The sequence below is a fragment of the Callorhinchus milii genome, unplaced genomic scaffold (genome assembly GCF_018977255.1).
Source record: "Callorhinchus milii isolate IMCB2004 unplaced genomic scaffold, IMCB_Cmil_1.0 Scaffold3, whole genome shotgun sequence".
In the NCBI taxonomy this organism is placed as follows: domain Eukaryota; kingdom Metazoa; phylum Chordata; class Chondrichthyes; order Chimaeriformes; family Callorhinchidae; genus Callorhinchus; species Callorhinchus milii.
In genome coordinates, this window is record NW_024704744.1 from 98851459 (window position 1) to 98868201 (window position 16743).

At 39.3% G+C, this 16743-nt stretch overlaps 1 protein-coding gene across 1 annotated transcript in view; it reads right to left on the minus strand.

Moving 5' to 3' along the window:
• LOC103186166 (protein tyrosine phosphatase non-receptor type 14) overlaps positions 1–15335 on the minus strand; it is a 117149-nt gene extending 101814 nt beyond the window's left edge. The window contains exon 1 of the mRNA XM_007905028.2: positions 14952–15335. The gene's annotated coding sequence lies outside the window, so the exon portion shown is untranslated. The remainder of the gene's footprint in view (positions 1–14951) is intronic.
• Between the last annotated feature and the right edge of the window lie 1408 nt (positions 15336–16743).

The window sequence follows — 16743 nt, forward strand, 5'->3', positions numbered from 1 at the left end:
AGTCCCTGTTCGTATGCATTTTCAAATTCAAGGGGGTCAAAAGTAATACAGTCTTTCATGGTTCAAGAATTCTTTTTAAAAAGTTGTTGTATAGTGTGACAAATCTGAACTGTTGTGGCCTCATCAATTGGACAGATCTCCTTTTGTTTCTTGCTTATGTTAGATCAAAGAGATGTTACATTTGTTTCAGTCATACAAATTTTGATAACGTAAGGATTGAATAATGCTCTGAGTTAAGGGAGTTTACACTGACTTGCTATTTACATGAATGAACAGGTCATTTATGTAGGCTGGTATACTATTGTTCCAAGGGGAAAAAAATGTCTGAGGAAAGTACACCGGGCTCAGAAATCTTAATTATATATTTTTTTAATATAAATGTTTTTTTTAATTGTTGTGAGCATCTAACTAAAAAGAAAAATAAACCTTGCTTGTAACTGATTTTAGTACAAAGAAGAAATTCTGAAAGCTGACAGTTTTCGTGGTTTGCTGGAGACATAAGACTAGCGTGAAAAAACTAACCACCTTTAATGGGTTCATTCTTTCATTTCTCTCTCCCCGTGTCCACCCCCCATCTTTCTACAATTCCAGAAAATAAATTTTCCTTCTACTGGAGTGCAATTCCACAGGTTTGAAACTATCAGATACCTCACTTGAATCATTTGCGAGTGACAATGTTGATGGGCTAGCTGACTGTAGGGAGCAACACAGCCAAGTACAAACCTGCTTTCATTTGGCATCCACATGTGAGCACACACACACAGCCCTAGGGCTGGGAGATGGGGGAGGAGGGGAAATGTAGAAAAGCGGGGCTTTTGGATAGCAATCAGGAGCAGAAATCCTGGCTGACTTTCCCCCAGAATCCAGGAGTACTAATTTTACCATTCATTTATTTTATACTTCATGCAAATACATTGGCTTCTTGTTTTTGTCTTAAATTCCACAGGTGGCAAACCTCTGGCACATCGCCCAAGTGGCTGTTTGTGTGCAAGTCCAAACAGCAAAGTGTCAACAGAAACTGAATTGTAATTTAGACATAGAAACACAGCTGTCCTAGTAACAAGGTATGAGCCAGCTGCACAGAACTGTATTAACGTTTCCAGTCTGTAGCTCTCTGAAAAAGTTATCTAAGCTAGTTCAGATTTCCTTGCTATAAACACATTGAGCAGCTTCAAAATTCCACAGGGACATGCAACCGTTTTCTCAACTTGCTGGCAAACGAAAGCCATTAGCTGGACATGCAGTTCTTGCCAATTATAAGCTCCCTTGTCTATGTGAAGCATTTTGAGACATCTCGAAGACGTGATAGGGCGTTATATCAAATGCAAGGATTATTATTATCATTTATTATTATCTTCCACCAAAATGTTCAAAGATGCTAGGCTGAGAAACAAAAGACACTACCTGAATTTCTTTTTAAGAGTACATAAACTTAAAAAAATCTGTACTCATCTTACTTTTCGCAGGCACCAATAAAAACATGGGTGGACTCTTCCTATTAAGGAAATATAATTCCTGAAACTTGAAGAAAAAAAACGACAGGATTACTTGATTTTAATTCTTATCAAAGTTTTATTGTTATTTTATATGCCTTGGAAGGAAAAAGAGGCACAGGCATACAGAGAGGGGTGTGTCAAATTGTAGGAAGATAAACTTGAAACCAACCCAAAAGGATGACTGGTCTGTTTTTATGTTACTTCCTCCCTATGGAGAAGAGCCTGAGCTCTAACCAACATCTCCATCTCTGCAAAACATAAGAAATCGCTCCACCAAATCCGAGCCTGATGCCAAGCTACATCAATAATATAGAAGCAAAAATAGGTCATTCTGCACTAAAGCAACATTGTATGACTGATCTTACTTTACAGTGTTTAAACAACTACACGTCTTCCTCCAATATATTGCTGAACGCATTTTAGGAACTCTGCCAAGTCTTTTTTAAACCTTAAATTGTCCTGGATAAGATTCACATAGGATATGTTCCTACTTATTTATTCCAAATGAGTCACAGGTTGCACCAATTTGGCCAAGTCAATTCATTCCAGGCCAGTGTTTTTTTTCAAGTGGACGCCCAAGGTTTCCTCCCAACTCTTCTCTAAGTCCGGACTGATGTTGTGCATTAAGATGCAGGAAACCAGTGCAGTTTAGGAGAGACTCAAGAACAAAACATCTGAAGTCCATAGGCATGGTACTTTGCTTACAACCCATTTGGGAAGTGATTACAAGGCACCAATCTGGTTGAGATTTTCAGATGAGGGCATAAACAATGCTCTCTCGGAAGACCAGCTTGTCAGATTTTATGGCACCAATAACCACAGCCAGCAGGAAACAAGGCTATGAGACATTGTTGGAGGGAGGAGCCTCCAACAATGTTTGAGGACCAATGGTCTTGTGTCTTTGATAATTGCTAATAAATTGGTAACTCAATCTACGATTGTTTGTGGGACACTGCTATGTGTAATTGGCTGCCTCGTTTTGCACACAAAATATACAGTGAATTCACTTTACAGTATATTCTGTGAAGCTCTTTGAGACGTCTCGAAGACTTGATAAGCCGCTGTATCAAATGCAAGGATTATTATTACTACATTGCAATGTTGTCAGTTATGGTCAACTTTTGAAAGAATAAACACTAAAAACTATAGATGGGGTTAAGTAGTTCATCCAACTCTTGCTGGCATTATGGGTTTCATCAAACATTAAAGAGACTATTTCATATTGCAAGACTATTTACAATGTACAATAATGAACATTTAAACTGCACCAGATGGGATGCATTTGTTACATCTATCCCCAACCAGTTTATCAAAATCTTGCTGCTGGCTATTGCAGGTATTGGATCTCTCTCACTTTCAGAAAACACAAAGGTTTTAAAATAAAGGAATGCTTAACAATATCTTTTCAAATTTCCATTTTTTTTCCTTTTCAAGCCACAAGCCATATCTCAGAACATTTTATCTGAGGATGCGAAACAAGTGAATAGCGAAGGAATACTCACTGAATACATAAAGCAATCTAGAATATAATGGAATTGAATTGGCAAACCTGACTGAAAGGAAATTTAAAAAAAGACTGAATATCACTAAAAAGTGACATTAGCCTGTTAATGGAGAAGGACCTGAAATATGAGAATTAAAAGATCAATGCATCAGGGAATTCACATAGTAAAGTGGTATTTGCATTTTGGTCAAAGTACTTTTTATTGATTATAGATTAGGATAATTGGGTTGAAACATTCCACAGGCCAACAGAGGGTGACTCTCGTGGTAATAGAATTAACTTATGGCCCAGGTAAGAATAATCACAAGTTCTGCTTACATCTTAAATCAGATCAGTGCAGCTGTGCTTACCTACACTGTGCTTACAATTTTTTTAATTTAAAAAAATCCCCCGGATTCAAGGTGCCTCTTAGAATTGCAATAATGTTCCTTACATTCTCCAACTTGCCCCACCGCCCCACCAAACCCTGTGAAACCTGACCTGCCTTGGGTTTCATTAAGATTGAAATAAAGTGATTAAAAAAAACTGCTATTAATAGCAGTGAAGGAACGGAGTGGATTTTTAATTCTTCAGGAGAATGGTTTTTACACTAAAAAAAATCATCGAATTATACAGCACAGAAGAAGGCCATTCGGCCCATCATGTCTGTGCCGGTCGTTTGAAAAGAGCTATCCAATTCAATCCCACTCCTCCGCGTTCTCCCCATAGCCCTGCAAACTTGTCCTCCCCAGTAGCTCAGTGGTTAGAGTACTCGCCTCATAAGCAAGAGACCTGGGTTTGATTCCCGGCAGGGGGCGAAACCTTTGGCAAGTTTCCTTACTCCACACACTTGATAATAATCCCTCAAGAAAAAAATACACAATAATAATTTGGTCACTCAATCCATGACTGTTTATGGGACACTGCTGTGCGCAATTGGCTGCTGCGTTTCGCCCACAAAATAAACTGTAAATTCACTTTACAGTATATTCTGTGAAGCGCTTTGAGATGTCTCATAGATATGAAAAGCACTACATCAAATGCAAGGATTATATTATTATTAACATTTAGAAAGTAACAGTGACCCAACAACCTGGATGTCAGAGTGGATGCAGGCAAGAAGTGAAATGCATTTCAGAAACGATCAGTGGCAACTCGATGATTAATTTTTCTGCTCATCAGCATAAGACATTGGGCCGAGGCAACTATATTATAATGGGGATGCCCTGTGCAATACAATGCAAACAAGCAAATGCTAATTGTCTTAAGTGTTTGAAATATTCTCCCTTAGTCAATACAGTACTAGAAACAAGCTTTGTGCAAAGCTCCCTACACAGAAACCATCTGCACAGCAATTTTAACCATATGAGGTTTCATCAAGGTGGCCTTAAAAACCTAGTTCTGCTACCGGTTGCTACTTGTTCAAACTCATTTTGATAAATCCATCTTTCCTTTCACCCCCAAAGACATTTCAGTATATTTTGATTTAACTCAATTTGATATTTTCAGATCAAAATCAAAAAAGCAATAGATCTTAGACACCATATTAAATTTCACCTTTATTCTCTTTTCTTTGATTTGCACCACTTAAAGGGAATGGTAATTGCTTGTTTTATCTTTCAAGAGGCAAGGTTTTTTTTTAATGCACTTGATATGGTTAAGCACTACAAACTATAATTCCTAATGTACATGAAATACTGATTACTAACAAATCCACATCTTCTAGCAAGAGTGAAACCAGACCTGTCATTAGTTTTTTCTTCAAATACTGTACAGGTTCTTGCAAAATAAGAGAACTGCAAGTTCAAAGAAAATAAATGGTACAAAACAAGCTTTGAGCCAGAGTTAGCTTTTGTAATAACTATATTCCTCGGCATAATAATAACTATAAACCTTGGCAAGGGGGAGAGGGAGACAACATTATGCTCCATATCCAGTCTTATGGGCACTAATAATGTCATGTGGCAACTGGAACAGAAAACTATTTCATGCCACTTCAAAAAGAAACCAAGCACAAAAAAGCACAACAAAACTGTTATAAGTTACTATAAAACACAAGTTATAATATTTCACCAAATCTATCAATTGGAAATCAAATTTAAAAACATTTAAAATCGGCCACCGTCCCATTGTTTCATTTATCTCAGTAACTTTGTAATTACACAGAAATAACCTGAAATAAGTTAGCTTGGCTGATTGTGTGAAATTTAAGAGCTACAAATAAGTAAACTCCAAAAAGCTAGATACAGTATAATAGATGGAAATGGATACCTTCAAGTCAATTAAGACAGTAATTCAATCTCAGAGTTAAGAGGGCATTTTTAACTGGATTACTGTCTTGTAATTCCACCGGGTACTGTTGCCCACAAATCCTGGCCATCTTTACAGTGAACATGAAAGCTGACGCTTTCGAATTTATGAACTGACAAGACACTATAAATATATAAGGAGGGGGAAGAAAGAAATTAGGACATCAGGCACCATAACTTCCAAGAGTTCTAACATAAAAATGTTTACTGTAATTTACTTTCCTGTCTCAACTGAACACTCATTTTTCAATGCAGACTTCACACGGTATTGATGGCATGTATATTTGTGAGTACGAAATGCATTTAATCAGCTCTGTAATAATGTCAGTGGATTAGAACAGAACAGTCTGCTCTAAAAGCATAAACACATCCTGCATAAGCTAACACACTGTATAAATTTCTAGGGCGTAGATTGATTTAAAATGTTTATTTTTTAAAACAAGTTCTGAATTGTAGTTTACATTGGGGACAGGATTTGAAAGCATTATACTTTGATTTATATGCTGAAAAACAATTATTGGGTACACGGTTGCTACAAGATACTAAAGAGCCAATTACCTAGGTTTTGAGATAGAATACTGTACAGGTTAAATGCTTCTGAAAAGGAATTAATTAAAACTCCTTAGGCCATAAATTTAATCATTGTCCTCAAGAAAAGTAGCAGATTTCTTAAGGTAAAAACCTTTTCTTGTTAAGCGACTTGAACCAATTAGAGAACACAAACAACTAAATTCTCAGCTTTTGAACATTTATGTCAATGAACCCTTTGAGAATCAAATTTGTTTATAGCTTTCAACCCACTAGTGGACTGTATTGTGCAACACTGCTGCATAAATACTGAGTCAGGATTTCACAGTGCATTAGCTGATATGCACCGAATGGCTTTAGTCATTTTGTGACAGTGCATACACACTTGAAGAGAAACAATTTACAGTAAGTAAATCGGAAGACCATGTCCTAAATATAAGGTTTGTCACTGAATCATTCAGTCTTAGCCGAACAAAATGTAAATTTTAAACAGTTTAGAAAACTTTTTGATTTGTTAGAACACTACTTAATCCTACTGCAATCACAGCCACATCACACTTGATCACTGCAGTCCTCATAAACTGTACCAGCATATGCCATTGAATATAAATTAGGAAAGGAAACGTAGATATTTAATAGAACGATTCCGCAATCTGACAATCTGTCCATAAATTCACTGAGGTCAGTTAAATCATTATAGTTCATCCATCACAGCCAGTGTACCTCCCAATAATTCTTGTATTTGGTGTGGCACTTTCCATGCTGGGAGGACATCGCAAAGCACTTTATAAGATTGTACTGCAAATTGTAGTGTCTGTACTTTGCAGGCAAATGAGGCAACTAAATTTGCACACAGCGATGTCCCACAAACAACCACGAAGTGGATGACCAATTTTATCTGAGGTATTGTAGCCCAGAACACCAACAGAAATTTGCTTCTATTTTCGAATGGTACCACGGGATTTTTAATATCTACCTGAACAGGCAAACAGGACCTCGGTTTAACATCTCATTGGAAGGATCGTATCTCCAACAATGTAACAGGTTCCCTCCCCCACCTCAAACCACTTCACTAACCCAGGACAGGGTTAGAAGCCATACATTGTGTGGGACACTTCAGACATAAAACCTTTAGCGCCAAAAATAAATTGAACAGAACCCCTGATAATGTCAGCAATCTTCTGCAGCACAGTATCAAAAGACTAGGCTCAATCACGCCTGCAGTGTTGCAGCATAACCAGAACTGATCCCTGGGCGATACGACAAGGAATTGATTCAAAGTTTGAACCGACTCGTAAGAAATGAATGCGCAGATCACAAAAGGACATGATTTGGGCTTCATTCACACTGGAGTCCTTGGCTCTGGAGAGACACCAGATGGTGCCATTATTGCAGCTGTACACAGGGTGGATTCTGCCTAAAGCAAGTGCCATCATGACCTTGTGAAGATCCCTGTAGTGACTATGTTACGTTTTCCTGAGCTGATTAGTTTTTATTTGCGGGGAGGTGGTGAGAATGATCTTCAAATCCATTCAGTTTTGTACATCACAATAATAAAGGGGGGTGTGGTGGAAGAGCGATGAAGTGGTGAACACATAAACCATTGCCTCAAGTTATTAAAATTGTTTTTAATAAAAAAACAATCCCCTTGTTAAATGAAGCTTGGAGAATATATTCATTATGCAAAAGTGCTAACAAAAGGATGCAAATTAGACCAAATATGAACTCACAATTTAGACAAAGGCACCCAATTACCATAAACATCTTTCATACAATGTAACTTGTTATTGTTAGCACCAAACAGAAAAAATTACACACAAAAGAAAAAATAATCCACTTAAGGAAATCATATCAGCGCAACTTAATTTGATTTCCTAACCAGGAGCATTTTTTAAACTATTATGCAAACATTAAACAACATATTTCCAATTGCTTAATGATCTCCAGAACAATGCAGAATTGATTTATTTAAACCAAGCTACACTATGCATGTTAATCAGCCATAAAAAAAGTTTAAAGTCGAGTAAATATACAGATAAAAGATGCTTCTGCACAAGTTACTATTTAGCGGCAGTGTAGAACTTTCCGAAATTTGTCATCGTTCCACACACCCCCACCACACACACCTTCAATATTCTTCCCATCTTTCTTTAGGGCATCTTTAAGTGTTCTTTAAGTTTTACATTTAAAATTCCTGACATTTAAGATTTTGTTCCATGCAACAAGGTATGTTTGCAATCATCCCCCTCCCCCGTCAACTGCTATCTAACTCAAAGAAAGAAGAATGAAGCTTGCATTTGGTATAGCACTGTATCACGTCGGAAGGACGTCTCAAAGCACTTCACAGAATTTACTATGAAACGGAATGACTGTGTATTCGTAAGCAAGATCTGCCTGCGCCTATATAAGGTACAAATCAGGGGGAAGGGTAAAGAGAGTGAAACAATCCCAGAGATTGTGAACGTGCACAAAATTGAAGGTGATGCCACTGAGCAACCAACCTACAGAGCACCCAATACTCTAAATTGTTCAGTTGTGGCCATTTCAACACAGGTGTTACGGTCAGCCCACAATGGCACAAGTGTAGCCACCAGCAGACCCACTTTACCTGCACAATAAATCCTGTGAACACTCTGAGATGTCCCTCCAACATAATAAGGTGTTATACCAAATGTAAGCAGACCATAATGTCTAAATTGCATAACGCAAATATAGCTACAGCAGTAATTATCCTTGCGTTTGAACCATATAACAACAACAACTTGCATTTATGTACCACCCTTCACGTGGGTAGAGTCATAGAGTGCTTCAAAACGGCTCATAGCATTCACAGGGATTTCTAGTTCATTGTAGTGTAAATTTTTAATAATGAAACACAGCAGCCAATTTGTGCTCAACAATGCCCCACAAACATCCATGAAGGAAAGACCAATTTAGCTGGAAGATTGTTGCCCAGGCCACGAAGGTACTAGAGTCCTGGCTTAGACTGAGCTCAAGTCCCCAATGTGCAGCTTCAACTCATATCCTGCTGACTAAGGTCATCTGTAATTTATGATAATTGCTTATCACCAACTTCCAACATGCCTTAAGCACACTCAATGGACAGCATCATTGACTTCAAACAACCGTGTTTTCACATTAGCATCAAAATGCTTGTCAGTGCTCTGATCAGTTTCTGCTAAGTAGGTGCTACTTCCCTTCAGCAACCAGAAGCTACATCAATGAATAAAATCGTGGAAACAGGACAAGTGTTTGTCTGAATATCTGCTAATGTTTCTAGAAAAAAAAGACACTGAGCTAAACAATCGAAACAAAAGTGATTTTGGTTATCAGAAAACGATTCTCAATGCTCCTCAAAAATCATCACTCAATTGATAAATTCAAATGTCCAATGTGAAACGCGAACCTAATGACCAGAAAGTCTCAAGTCAATGCAATGCCACCTGACCTTGAAATTAATTGAACTATATACCATTTCCCCTCAATGTACATTGAAATAATAGTGAAGAAGGTGTGGAGTCCTGTAGCTCAGTGGTTAGAGCACTCGCTTTGCAAGTGAGAGACCTGAGTTCATTTCCAGGCAGAGGGCGAAACCTTGGGCAAGTTTCCTTACTCCACACAGAGCCTAATAATAATCCCTCCAAAACCAAAAAACAATAATAAATTGGTCATTTTCAATCCATGACTGTTTGTGGGACATTGCTGTGCGCAATTGGCTGCCGCGTTTCGCCCACAAATATACAGTCAATTCACTTTACAGTATATTCTGTGAAGCGCTTTGGGACGTCCTCCCGACGTGAAAAGCGCTATATCAAATGCAAGGATTATTATTATTAAGGTGCCCATCCTGAATTAGATTGGGATTCCCCCATTTCTAAACATGCAACAAAAACACGATGCATTATCGAGTAATGCAAACTAAGTAAGTCTCAATTCTGATTCCTTAATGATCTTTGCCAGGATATCATTGGGAAACCAAATTAGCCTCAGCTTCCCTTGGTCATAATATTCCTTACAATTTGGTATAGAGTCATTGGGAGGACATCTCAAATTGCTTCACAGGATATAAGGTGATGTGACTGTGGAAGGTAGTGAGTAAAATGTACATAAGCAGTCAGGGTAAGTTGGTCCTACTTGCTCTTAACAATGCCTTGCTGTGCTGACTCCATAGTTAAATAGTCTGCGTGAAGCAGGGTCCCTTCAACAAGATATGAAAGGGCTGCCACTGTGTGTGAAATTCTATAGTAGCAGGAATTTCAGCCTTCAGGAGAGGAAATTTAAGGCAAGAGATATCCGAAGAATAATATTCCCTTTACATCACCCATTCAGTGTTCAGAAATGCAGAAAAAAGATGGCAGCACCACATTTCAGAGCTCTAAAACTTTTATTTTCCTTGATAAGTGGCTTTTTTGAAAGCCTCAGTAAACAATAAGTTGTTGCCTCCAGAGCGGTGAATTCTTTCAGAACTCGGCACAAACAGATCATTAAACCCCAAGCCAGGTCACGCAGGCAGGATCCAGAGTCGGGAAAACAGGCCATTTTGCACACCACTCATTGCCTCAAGACGCCAAGTTTGCCCCAGAAGCAAATGAGTGCTGTAATGTAAAATGCTGTCTAAACGTATGCAGATATATTTGTTAGGTCAAGGTATTAAGGGATATGGGGCAAGGGCGGGTAACTAGACTTGATGTACAGATGAGCCATGATCTTATAAAATGTCGTAACAGGCTCGAGGGACTAAATAGCCTACTCTTGTTTCTATGCTTCTATGTTTCTATGTTTCTAGATTACCTGTACACAATTTAAACAGCGGTAAACAGGGGGAACAGGATGCTGGACTACATTGCCAAATAGTTGAATTCAAAGCCCCAGAATTCACCTTCAAGTTGTACAGAACGCTGGTCACATTGCACCTGCAGTACTGTATGCAGTACATTCCGGTCACCATGACATAAGTGAGCATCCAGGCCCTACAGTAGTGCGAAGGAAAGCAATTTGACTAATTCCCAGTATACAGTATATAGGACTGCACCCTTCAGACTCAAAACAAGATATTCCAGAGGGGACCTTTTAGAGATAGTTATACAAGATGCTGAATTGAATAGAGAAAGTAAACCTTGAACAATACTTTCAGATATTTCAAACCAGCAGGAAAGGAGGTGACATATTCAGGGTTGTAAATGGCAAGTTTAGGAGAGCTACAAAGGTGTATTTCTTTACTCAAAGGGAAAACCATCAGTGGGTAACCAAACAGGGTTTGAGTCCACGACACTGAACCCATTTAAGAAACTTTATCATGCTATCATAAGGAGATGATAAGTCTGGTCTTCTAGAAGGCTAAAATGAAATATCTTTTGCACGTTCTTGTTAATGTGCAAGCAAGTAACAGCATGGAGCATCTGTAATTTTAACTGAATCAACCTCTGGACAACATTCGATGGATTTAGTATCTGATCCAAATCATATCAGCTCTCTGTGAATAAATCAGTATTCTAACAAACCCACAGACAGTACGGTATTGAAAATATATAACTCAATGCTTATTTATAATCTTAACTGCAGAACTGACCACCGAATCCCAAATCAAATTTAATTCACTNAAAATAAGGTTTCCCCAATGACGCAGTGTGTATTGTACGTACAGGATTAATACGATCACTAGTTTTATGCCAATAATCTGATCGCGGCCAAGGCAGCAGTAGAGGTGCTACACTGGCCTCAACATACCTGGGAAGGAAAAACAAAGGCCATGATCCCTGCTGGAAAGTTCAACTGTGAACATTGGATTAGAAAGAATCACATTAAACTGCGATACTCCTCATTGTTGAACTGTTACTCACTGAATGGGTTCACACCTGAAGAATACTTGCTTCTCCAATGTATTGGACCAGAGGCAATTTTAATTTTTCTCATAGACAAATGGTGCTATGCTGAATTTTACCCTTACCAAAAGCCATTGAGTTGTGAAATTGTAATTAAAAATAGGTGTGAAGAGCCAAACCATATAAAAATGTAGGGCATAGCTGTTTGTGTACATGAGCATGATACAAATTGTCCAAAAGCTAACTGTCGAAAAGCCACATAAAAGCACATTTTGGAATTAATACACTAACTGAATAAGTTTACTAACAAATAGTTGCTACTGTCTTACAAATTTGCACAGACGTTATTAATCCACATGGTAGTGGATGCCATTTCGATTCAAAACAGAGAATGATATTCAAAGTCAGAAGTGCAATTGGTAGGCAACACTTGTAGCATTTTCAACCAACTACAAGATCAACATATTTAAATAGCACCTTTCACATGAAACAAACATCCGAAAGAGTTACACAAATTAATCACAAATCCAGTGAACCTTGTTATGTCGCAAAAGCAACAACTAACTTGCGCGCAACAACATTCCACAACAGGATGTGTAGCAAATTCATTTGAATAAGGAGAGAATACAAACTTGGGATAACTGTAAGAAAAAAATCAACTTTTCTTTGTAAAAGCAACAGGGAGGGGAGGAAGATTTACTTTCCCACAATGTGATAAGCCACTATAATCAAACACAATGTTTTTTAAAATTACTTGGACATTACAGTCAAACTTGTTATCTTAATCCTAAATGAGTCTTTTGAAACTGGTCAAAAAGGAACTTAGCATAATAAAGAGCTCCCTTGATTTCCAACTAGCATTTTTATTTAATTGATCATGAAGTTATACAGAATTATATGAAATACCTGTGTAGATTATGGTAACGGGACAATATATTAACTGAAAATAATGAACACATCATGTTTGTTGTTTCACAGGATATTCAGATTAATCACTGACTCGTACAATTACTCAACAGACACAGTCACTTAAAAATAAGCTATTATTTTCAGAGAAAGTAAAATTACATTCCCCCAAAAAGTTGATCAAAATATTGAATTGACCAAATCTTGGAGGATGTCAAACAGCTCGAGTATCTCAGAGGAATGCACTGAATTCACAAAAAGCTTAGGAACACTTCAATTGGATTGACTGCGCTCACAGATTCTTAACATTCTATTAAGTGCCTTTGCTTTTACAGTACAGATCTACATGTGCTGCTGTTTTTTAAAGCACAAAAGCAGAATATTATCAGAAATCTAAACACTATTAAAAAATAACATTTCCAGTTGCACTTTACCAGTTTGTTTTATATTCATTGTTTCTATGGATCAATCTAACCTTGACATACACAACCATGGAAAGCCTAGAACTATAGATCCAAAATTCCTCAAGTGAGAATTGGTCTCAAAGGACCATCCTACCATCCTGCATCCTAAAATCATATTCCTTTTTTTAAAAAAGTGATCAAAACATTAGTACTCACTAACATGAGTCATTGTAATTGCCAGAGTTAAAGGTTTTGAACCTGACGTTTTAAATATATGATGGCTATATGCACAGTCATCAACACATCCATCTGCCACGAAAACATGCTTCCTTCATTGTTAGTTTGGTCAACCTCGAGTACAAGGGTCACAGTACTAAAATATAGCAAATAACGTTTCAGGATTGTGCGTTGTAGTTTAATCTACTGAGTGTTTAAAATTTAGCCTGTGCAAAACTGACAAGATGATGGATCATTTTTGGATCGTAAAACTGTAAATTCACGAAACTTTGCATTACATATACTAGTTCATTATACAAGGGATCAGATCAGATGCACAAAAATAATTCTTAAAATACATTTCTAAGTCCACTGTCATAGATACTGCTGAATTGTCCATTGTTTGTGAGCCAGAAATTCCTGAAGTTAACAGTCCTTCCTTTAAAATGTAACTGCATTAATCAAGAGTTAATTTAATCTGGTGTTTACATCACACATTTCCCCTGAATATGAACCCAAGCATAAGTCAGATGTTTCAAATTGCAAGCCCATTACATTTGGTTACCACATAAAGTGGGTCAGGCCACAAATAGGAATTCTGATCAGACTGCTCACACCACTCTCAATGAATTCAATGCTCCTTACACTGGAGCAACTCTTAATCTGGTACTGTAGAGTGTATGGGGAAGACTGTCGTTTTGATTCCCAAATATGAAATTTATAAAGTTAGGTTTAATTCTAAACTTTCTAAGTTTGTGAACTATTAAAATAACTGCAGGTCACAAACAGGATGTAATGTACCTTTAAGCCCTATATCAAGTAAAGTGATAGCCTTTGTTCTACATCATGAGGCACGACTTCTGCTTTCAAAACGGAATTTGTGAAGCCACGAGTGTGATCTGCAATGCTAGAAAACTCAAATGAAAAATTGCAATCAAAATCGGTTAGTCCCTTCGTTGAATTGAAGACATTTAGTTCAATCCAATAGGAATACACTCAGAAATCGGATCTTGCTTGGCTCTGGTGCTTTGGGGAGCATCATGTGAACCCCTGCCTTGACGCTTTGTAATGAAGTATTCATCACCCTCCATGACCTGCACAAAGAGTCATCACCTTTACATGCAAGTGCCTTCTTTTTTTGCAAAAAAAAACTCCTTAGCTTCGAACTATCTTTTAAGAAAAACTAATAAGTGTTTCTCAAAGTGCTTCATTCTTATTCTTATTCTATTTATTATTGCGGATCTTGAGACCAGATAGGTCAGCACAGCACTGTGTGTGTGTGTGAGAGAGAGAGAGAGAGAGAGAGATCTTTCAAAATACCACAGCAGAACAAAACCCAACATGGATATTGTTTTGCTGTAGGAATTGCTCCGCCGCAGCTCTCACTCGGCTAAAGTCAATATAAACGTGAAGCATATTTTGGGTCTGGAAACATTTTTTTTCCCAAAGGGAGGAGGGAGCACCGAGGGGAAAGGGTGGTGGAGGGAGAAAAGTGGTCAAGAGAGTGAGTGAGTGTGTGGGTGAGTGAGTGAGTGAGTGAGTGAGTGCAGATTGCAATGGGGATCTCAGTCTCCGCTTTAACACACATCTCAACGCCTCACTTGGCATTTCAAAGCACTCGGAGGCGCCCAGAAATCTGGGATCCAATACTGTAACGAGTTGCCTTTCCTCTCTCCCATCTGATTATTCTCACATATTCCACCCCCCAAAAAACACACCGCCCCCGATCCAAACAGCCGCGGCTCCGAGACACAGCCCCACACCCCCACACCCCTCTCTGCTCTCACCTGGTTACGTGCCGTGGGGGTCGGTTGCTGTTCCCATGAAAAGCCAACGATCGCCCCTTCGCGTCCAGACGACTCCTCTCCAGAGCTCAGAACAAAAGTTCCACCACAGTCGGGAGCGAGAGGGGGAATGGATGGGATCCTCCAGTGCAGCGCAGAGACAACAATAACATCCACTCTGTGATGAGACTTGTTTTGAGGAAGAAGGACAAAGTGGCGGTGGGGGAGAGGGGGGGAGAGGGGGAGAGGGAGAGGGAAACCCCCACCAACAGCAATAAAGCTCTCGGGATCACTGTGTTTCGAATTACAACCAAAAGCCCCGAATCACTGCTCAACGATTACTTTTGTTGAGCGCAGAGACAGAGAGAGAGAGAGAGAGAGAGACTGAGACACACAGAGAGAGAAACTTTTCTTTTCCCCCTATTTTTGAGAGTTTTGATGCCCGGGTCCCCGGTGCGGGGACAGGTCCGAGCGATCCCACACGACCCCAATCACTGTTCGACCCCTCGTCGTCGTCGTTGTTGTTGTTGTTGTTAAAGTAAAGGGCTTTGCGCTGCTGATCACCAACTGTTCCCCTCTCTCCCCCCCACACCCCCTTCTCTACAGCTCCGACTTAACTTTCCGTGGAATCACAGGGTCGGTCGGTCCGGGTTTGTGGGTTTGTGGGTTTCAGGAGAAAAAAAACTGATCCGTCCCCTCGTGACATCAGAAATGTGGAATGTGCGGAATGTGGAGCTGATGAAGGGCTGAGATGTCGTTACTTCTTAATGGTCACACAGCGAAAACCCGCCCACCGGGCGGCCAGACACAGCTGCACTGCCCCCCCCCCCCCCGCACTGCACTGCCCCCACTGCACTGCCCCCCCCCCGCACTGCCCCCCCCCCCCCCGCACTGCCCCCCCCCCGCACTGCCCCCCCCTGCACTGCATTGCCCCCCCCACCGCACTGCCCCCCCCCCCCCCCGCACCGCACTGCCCCCCCTGCACTGCCCCCCCCCCCCCCACCCCTCCAGCCTGAGCTCAGTAACAACAAGAAATAATCCTTGCAATCCTCTGATAAATCCTTCTCCTTAGCCATCCTTTACCATATCTCACTGGGCTATTCCTATTCCATGGGAATGAGCTATTACTATAATCATAATAATAATAATTATAACAATAATAATAATTCTTGCATTTGATATGGCACCTCCAAAAAAACAAAGACAATAATAAATTGGTCATTTTCAACCCACGACTGTTTGTGGGGACGCTGCTGTGCGCAATTGGCTGCCGCGTTTCACCCACAAATGTACAGTCAAATTCACTTTACAGCATATTCTGTGAAGCGCTTTGAGACGTCTACAAGACGTGAAAAGCGCTATATCAAATGCGAGGATTATTATTATTGTCATATGTTTGCAATACCTCAAAGCGCTTCACAGAATACACCTTGAAGTGAAATTGACTCGCCCACAAAATATATTAAAATATATTAAAATATTTCTGTATGCATATTAATAAATATATGAAAACATAGAAATATATTGTAAAGTGGGTTGACTGTGTGCGTCTTGAGGGTGGAACGTGGCAGTCAATTGTGCACAGCAGTGCCCCACAAACAGTCATGGAGTGAGTGACTAAATTTTTTTTTGTTGTGGGATGCAAGAGCTGTCCTCTGCTCTCGGGATTCAAACAGTTACAACTCTTGTACCGGCACTTATCAGCATTGAAAAAAGCCAAATAATAATCACCGTCTCTCACTTTGTTAATAACATTTGTTCTTCATGGATCAATTATTTTGAATTGCTTGTTTTA